This window comes from Staurois parvus, unplaced genomic scaffold (assembly GCF_062004578.1).
Source record: "Staurois parvus isolate SC_StPar_1 unplaced genomic scaffold, SC_StPar_1.0 ptg000001l, whole genome shotgun sequence".
In the NCBI taxonomy this organism is placed as follows: Eukaryota; Metazoa; Chordata; class Amphibia; order Anura; family Ranidae; genus Staurois; species Staurois parvus.
In genome coordinates this window covers 8,877,272-8,884,984 of record NW_028317797.1, presented here as the reverse complement: position 1 = coordinate 8,884,984, position 7,713 = coordinate 8,877,272, and the positions used below count along the sequence as shown (strand labels likewise).

At 42.7% G+C, this 7,713-nt stretch overlaps 1 pseudogene; it reads right to left on the bottom strand.

Annotated features, from left to right (window-relative positions):
• Positions 1-1,768: 1,768 nt before the first annotated feature.
• LOC149474769 (U2 spliceosomal RNA) lies at positions 1,769-1,925 on the bottom strand (annotated as a pseudogene).
• Between the last annotated feature and the right edge of the window lie 5,788 nt (positions 1,926-7,713).

Genomic DNA, 7,713 nt, shown 5'->3' with positions numbered 1-7,713 from the left:
TATCTTTTTGTAGATTGCCAAACATTTAACTAAAGAAGATTTGCAAAAGGAACTAAGTGAAACACACTGGATTTCTCTGGCTGGGGAACACCCTGTGAAGAAATTATTTTATGGGGTGCATTGTAATATTCATGTAATTAGTCCCAGCCATCTGTGTATGGGTATTGCAACTATATGAATGGTGAATTAACATGCCGAGATTGTGGTTTTTATGTAAATTTATTTTAAATTGCATACAATAAAATATACTGTGTTTTATGTATTTTATTTGCCATATAAAGTCCCATGTGAGGCAACAGTTGGTAGAATATGTATATGTAGGGATTTTGGCCCATAGATAGCCTCATAATATCTCAATCTATTTACCAGAGATAAGAGAGAATACAGAGAAACTGAGTAAATGGCCCAGTTTAATTCTGCAGTCTCCTGGGATTTTTCATGTTTAACCTTTTGGTGCCGAGCACACGCAAATATGCGGCCTCTCTGTGGCTGGGCCTTGGCACTGAGGGGCCGCATATATGCGTACCCAAAGTAAACAAAGGATGTGCTGAGAGCGCATGCCCTGCGTGCTCCTGGCACATTTACTGGCACCCTACAGAAAGGTCCCAATCGCTACTTGTGGTCAAGAACTTTTGGCTAATGTGACCGCTGTGATAGCCAATTACAATGGTCACATGACCCTAAACCCCACCATGCCTCCTGGCTTCACAAACCTCTTAAAGAGCCGGGAGGCGCCAGAGCCAAGGGGTTAAGTGCTTAGAGGTTAAGGGTGCATTGGGGTTGATTTAATAAAGGCAAATACACTGTTTACTTTGCAAGTGAAGTTGCGCTCTGGAAAGAAATTTTCCTTAGTATTTATTGATGAAGTTTTACTTTGCATAGAACAGCCAATCATGTGCAAAGGGGAAAAGCATTTTTGGTTGCACTCAATTGGATGATAGAAGTCAGTAGAGCTTCTTTTTTTTTTTTTTTTTTTAAGTCCGCAAACGTGCAACTATAACGAAAAAACCCGTAAGTGTTCACAAAAAAAGTGCAAGTGCAAAACACCACACGAAAAAGTGCACTTAGGGGTGTGCTGTGTCCTACCCCTAAAGGGGCTTGGACCGCTTACCCTGATCCCCCGGGGCACGAAGCTCCTGACGGGGACAAGGTTCCCAATTGGTCCTCCTGGCCAAAAGGCCTGGTGGACCACCGTTCCCTATGCCCAGCCGAAGCCGGACATCCAGTACTAGGCAAGGGGACTCTCCCGAAGAAGAGTCCCCTAGGGATCAGGGGAGGAAGGAACCGTATGGCCACACATCCTCCCCCTAGACTTCAGGGTAGGCCCGAGGACCCACACCCTCCATCCGTGAAAAACACACACATAAGAGCAAAAAAGTGACAAACGTGGGAAGTGCATAATAAATAAAGAGAAAGAAAAAATAAAAAAGTGGTACCGTGCCGAATTGTGCACAGACCAGGCCCTGAGGCCCGTAGCAAAAATTGCCCTGGACTTAGCCAAAAGGCCTGGTCCTTAGGGCGCTGTGCAAAAAGATGTGTAAAAACAGTGGCCAAGTGTCATTTTCACACCGTGGGGTCCCACACCCAAGTATTACTAGTGACACCCCTGAGCGCGTCTCCCCAGGGGGCACTGAGTTTGCGGACTTTTTGCGTCCCCAGCCCCTGGCCAGACCAAGGTAGCTTGCTCAAATCAGGAGGTACTGGGTCTTTCCAGCCTTCCCAGAGGAATTACTCCCGAGGCCCCAGAACGAATCATGGCGCTCCCCGGATTCTGTCCCTCCGGTCCAGCCTTCCGGACCCCCATCATACCAGTGAGGGTACTATCCAACCAACCCCACAAAGACAGAGTGGTCGGGAGCACCCCCACTGGACACTGATAAGAACAGATACTACACTTGATCTTAGCCAAAAGGCCGAGAAGTCAGTAGAGCTTCACCTCATCCACTGAGCTCTTGCGACAATTCCCTTGCAGAGTGTAACGTCTCTTGCAAAGTGAACGGTGTAGTTGCCTGTAGTAAATCAACCTATAGTGTTAAAACCTAAGTATGAATAAGATCATTTTTCTTAAGAATTCCTGTGCAATTTTGAGCCAAATGTCCTGCTGGTTCAATAAAAGTTTTAAATATTGTTTTATTACAAACTGTTTGCAACCTTTTGTGTGGGAAACGCAGGCACAGCAGCCCATTCAAATGAGCGCAAACATGGGCCGCAAACTCGCACAGATGTGAACCTAGGCTAACATTTCATGGTAAGAAATTTTATCTCAAATTTCAGGCCCTGGGTGAAGACTTTGGCCAAGGACAATAGGGTTTATTTACTACAGGCAAATGAATTGTTGCACTTTGTAACAGAATTTTCACAAGGGCATTTCCCCTTAGCTTGGTGAATGTGGTAAAAATTCACTTTGAAAATAATAACCAATTACATGCAAAGAAAAAGAAAGTATTTTGCTTGCACATGATTGAATGATGGAAGTCAGCAGACCTTCACCTCATTCATGTAGCCAAGGGAAAATTTCCATACTAAGAGCGTTTTAATCTGAACATTAATTTAATTTTAGTAAACCAACCAGGGCCGGACTGACAAATCATGGGGCCCCCAGGCAATAGGGGATCATGGTGCCCCTGTGTCCTTGCCCAAACTCAAAAAATCCTATGAAAAAGGTACCAGGGGCATCTCATGGGGCCCCCTACTGGCCCCGAGCCCTCGGGCAGTGCCCGAGTTTCCAAAGTGTCAGTCCGCCCCTGAAATCAACCCAATTGAATATAAGTATACCTTATCTTGTATCCCTTTCCAAAACTTTATTTTTGTAATATTAGATAAGAGTGGTGAAGGATTAGACCTTCTGCAAGTATTGTTGTCTGTGTCCCCATTGACAAGAATCCGCCCCTTTCTTTCTTTCTCCTGCTGACCATTGTCACTGTGAAAGAGTGTAAAAGGAAACCCAAAATTTTATAGATGACCCCAGCACAAGAGATTAGGAAAATCTTCCAATGGGGACACTGGTTTAGGGACAGCTGCCTGAGAGGAAAATTCTCCTTACTTTGGGAGATTTTATGTAAATGACTGTTGCCTTCTCACCTTTAGGGCAGAAGAGAAGAAGACAAAAGCATTTGCTGTTGTGAGGCTGTAAATTAATTAAGCATTGCTCTCTACTAAAGCCCAACTTCAGGAAAAAAATTAATTTAAGTAGTGTATTATGCATCAATTACCTTGCTTCTCCTGATTCCAAACAACTCTTTCTGAGCCATCCTGCAGTGTAATGGACCAGTCAGTTTCCTCTATGAGCAAAGTAATATCATGCCCTGGGGACCATGCATTTTTCCCCTACTTGTTATTTTCTTGGACAATGGTCCCTCACCAGCCCCATGAGACCTCCTGCCTCTGAAGCCTATGAGAGGATCCAGCCACTGGAAGTGTTGCCTCCACCAATAGAAGGTGTGCCCTCAATCAGGCAGCAGTATGGACACCCAATTAAGTACCCCAGGAAGTAAAAACAGAAGAAGAGAGGGGGATCATCATGTGACCAAGGTTTCAGTTGGTAAAATGGACATTTGGATAGGTATTTTTCCCCATTCCAGCTGTTAGTTGGTGGAAGGGTGGATGGAAGGTAGGAGGAGAGTTTGCTAATAACGTGAAGTTTACTAAATTGTCCCTTTTAATACTCAGTACAGTATATCTTTCTTCAGTTGCTATTAAATATGGCCCAATGTGATTCTGTGATTTGAGTCCTATTGAAATGGTTAATCTGATTGCAATGCTGAGTTCTCATGTATTAAAGTTATTAAATATAGTGTATTGCTTATCTTTTCAAAGCAGAAGAGATGTAAGATTCCAAATGTACAAAACGTTTTCGCCGGCTTTATATATTCCTGCACCCTGGAGGAAACATTGTTATTGAACTTTGCTCTGGACACATGTATCACTATACATCAAAGCACAGTTGTTTCAGGATGAGACTGTCTTCTCATTCATGTCCATTCATCTGTGGAATGGAGGTGACCAAGTAACCTTGCACTGTATGACAATAGGTCCAATATTACCAGTTTCAGTTGTTGAGAGATGATGCTCTCCTGATCACAGAGAAAGAGAGCAGTGGGGAAGTCTGCCTCACAAAATAGAGATGAAGGTGATACAGCAAGCTTTAAATCAAAATCATTACACATATTTTATTTATTTTATATTCATTTATATCAAGGGGACATATTTTGGAAGGCTTTACAAGGAACATTGAACAAAGCATTGATAATGGATGTGGATGGGAGTCTGTGTACTTACATTGTGTGATTATTGCATTGCTGCATTTAAAGCTTTCCTGGACTCTTTAATATATTCTAGAGCTTCATTTGTAACGCAGATCACACCAAGGAAATGTATTATTTATATTAGTCTTTAAACAGCATAGTTTAATGGTACTCCCACTGTCAACGCACTATGGCCAAATTGTGTGCAACTTAATGCTGATCATCCACTATACAATATGATTGTAGAATCTCCTTTAGATCTACCATACCTAGATTGTAAGCTCGAAAGAGCAGGGCCCTTGAATTCCTCGTGTATTGTTTTGTTACTGTATTGTCTCATGTTCTGTCCCCCACTATAATGTACAGTGCTGAGCAAACCTTTTAGCGCTATATAAATAATGTATAATAATAATAAACTATGAATTGCAAAGAACTGTCTGATTTGATACGTATTGCATATTTAGATTTGTTTATTACATAGCCAAAGGGGATTGTACAGTGAGATTGTACAGTGTATAGCCAATTTAATAGGGAGAAGCAAAAGAGAGTTTACATTTTCCCAGAATTTCAGAGAAAATTCAAAGATAGCAGCAACATTTTGCTGTTTTAGCTAAATACGTAGGGAAAAGGCCAAAAGAGGAGTTTTTCTGTGATTTTAAGGTTGAATGGGCTTGAAATGGCTATTGGGTGTTATGGAAGCTCCTTTCAACTATCTGGACCTTTTCTAGTGACAAAAGTCAAAATAAAAGTAGAATATAAAAGGTCATAAAAGGAAAAGAGAAAATACAAAGAACATTAAGCATTCTGTCCATAAATGTCTTTACTCAAAATTCACACAACATTCACTAAGGACTCCTAGTCTGTTAGAAAATTGTGTGACTTTTGTGTAAAAACATTTATAGATAGACTAAACTACATTACATACAATATATATATATATATATATATATATACAGTTGTGTCCAAAATTATTCAACCCCCAATGCTGTAAAGGGGTTTAGGGACTATAGTGTACATTTGGAATTGTATTCAGAATCAAATCCTACAAGGACGTTGTAACTACCCAAATGCAACTAAAATGACATCAATTGTTTATGTAATACAGTAGTAAATGGTTCTTATGTGGTTTCTTCATTGCCACAATTATTCAACCCCTTAAAGACTACCACTCTGAAGAACAGAGGTTCATACAGGTGCTTTCCATCAGGTATTGAAAACACCTGTGGATGTCACCGAGCAGCAATCAAGCATAATAAGCACCAATTAGGCAGCTTTAAAATGACTGTGATACTCAGCTCCTTCTAGACATTTACTGGTGTGGTTACAAACATGGTGAAGGCAAGAGAATGGTCCAGGAAGACAAGAGAAGAGGTGATTTCTCTTCACAGGAAGGGCAATGGCTATAAGAAGATTGCAAAGATGTTAAACATACCAAGAGACACCTTAGGAAGCATCATTCGCAAATTCAAGGCAAAGGGCACTGTTGAAACGCTACCTGGTCGTGGCAGAAAGAAGATGCTGACTTCGACTGCTGTGCGCTACCTGAAGCGTAGAGTGGAGAGAAGTCCCCGTGTGACTGCTGAGGAACTGAGAAAAGATTTGTCAGATGTGGGTACAGAAGTTTCAGCCCAGACAATAAGACGCACACTGCGTAATGAAGGCCTCCGTGCCAGAACTCCCAGGCGTACCCCCTTGCTGTCTCCAAAGAATAAGAAGAGTCGACTGCAGTATGCCAAAAGCCATGTGGACAAACCACAAAAGTTGTGGGATAGTGTTCTGTGGACTGATGAAACAAAATTAGAACTGTTTGGGCCCATGGATCAACGCTATGTTTGGAGGAGGAAGAACAAGGCCTATGATGAAAAGAACACCTTGCCTACTGTGAAGCATGGTGGAGGGTCAATCATGCTTTGGGGCTGTTTTGCTTCTGCAGGTACAGGGAAGCTTCAGCGTGTGCAAGGTACCATGAATTCTCTTCAGTACCAGGAGATATTGGATGGAAACGTGATGCAGTCCGTCACACACCTGAGGCTTGGGAGACGTTGGACCTTTCAACAGGACAATGATCCCAAGCATACCTCCAAGTCCACTAGAGCATGGTTGCAGAGGAAAGGCTGGAACATTTTGGAGTGGCCATCGCAGTCACCAGACTTAAATCCGATTGAGAACCTCTGGTGGGACTTAAAGAAAGCAGTTGCAGTGCGCAAGCCTAAGAATGTGACTGAACTGGAGGCCTTTGCCCATGAAGAATGGGCGAAGATACCCGTAGATCGCTGCAAGACACTTGTGTCAAGCTATGCTTCACGTTTAAAAGCTGTTATAACTGTAAAAGGATGCTGTACTAAGTACTAAGATTGAATGTCACTTGGGGGTTGAATAAAACTGATAATGCTGTGAGCACAGAAAAGACATTTGTGGTTATTTCATTATAACTGTTATGTTATATTTGTCTGACCTACAAGTGCCTCTTTAATGTAAATGTAAGCAAGATGACTGAATGATCAAAAGCAATGTCAAACTGGCCAAAACACTCAATTTCAGTGGGGGTTGAATAATTTTGGACACAACTGTATATATATATATATACACACACACTGCTCAAAAAATTAAAGGAACACCTTTTAATCAGAGTATAGCTATTTTTCACTAGTTTAGCATTTGGCTAGGCTCAGTGTCACTACTGGTAGCATGAGGCGATACCTGCACCCTACAGAGGTTGCACAGGCAGTCCAACTCCTCCAGGATGGCACATCAATATGTGCCATTGCCAGAAGGTTTGTTGTGTCTCCCAGCACAGTCTCAAGAGCATGGGGGAGATTCCATGAGACAGGCAGTTACTTTAGGAGAGGTGGACAGGGTCATAAAAAGTCCTTAACCCATCAGCAGGACTGGTATCTGCTCCTTTGTGCAAGTAGGAACAGGATGAGCACTGCCAGAGCCCTACAAAATGACTTCCAGCAGGCCACTGGTGTGAATATCTCTGACCAAACAATCAGAAACAGACTTTATGAGAGTGATGTGAGGGCCCGACATCCTCTAGTGGGCCCTGTTCTTTCTGCCCGGAACCATAGAGCTTGATTGGCATTTGCCATTGAACACCAAAATTGGCAGGTCCACCACTGTTGCCCTGTGCTTTTCACAGATGAGAGCAGGTTCACTCTGTGCAAGTTCAGCCTGGGCACATGTGACAGACATGAAAGGGTCTCGAGAAGTTGTGGAGAATATTATGCTGCCTGTAACATCGTTCAGCATGACCATTTTGGTGGTGGGTCAGTGATGGTCTGGGGAGGCATAGCCATGGAGGGACGCACAGATCTCTACAGGCTAATGAAATGCTTGGACCCATTGTCACACCCTATGTTGGTGCAGTGGGTACGGAGTTCCTCCTGGTGCATGACCATGCCTGGCCTCATGTGGCAAGAGTATGCAGGCAGTTCCTGGAGGATGATGGAATTGATACCATTGAATG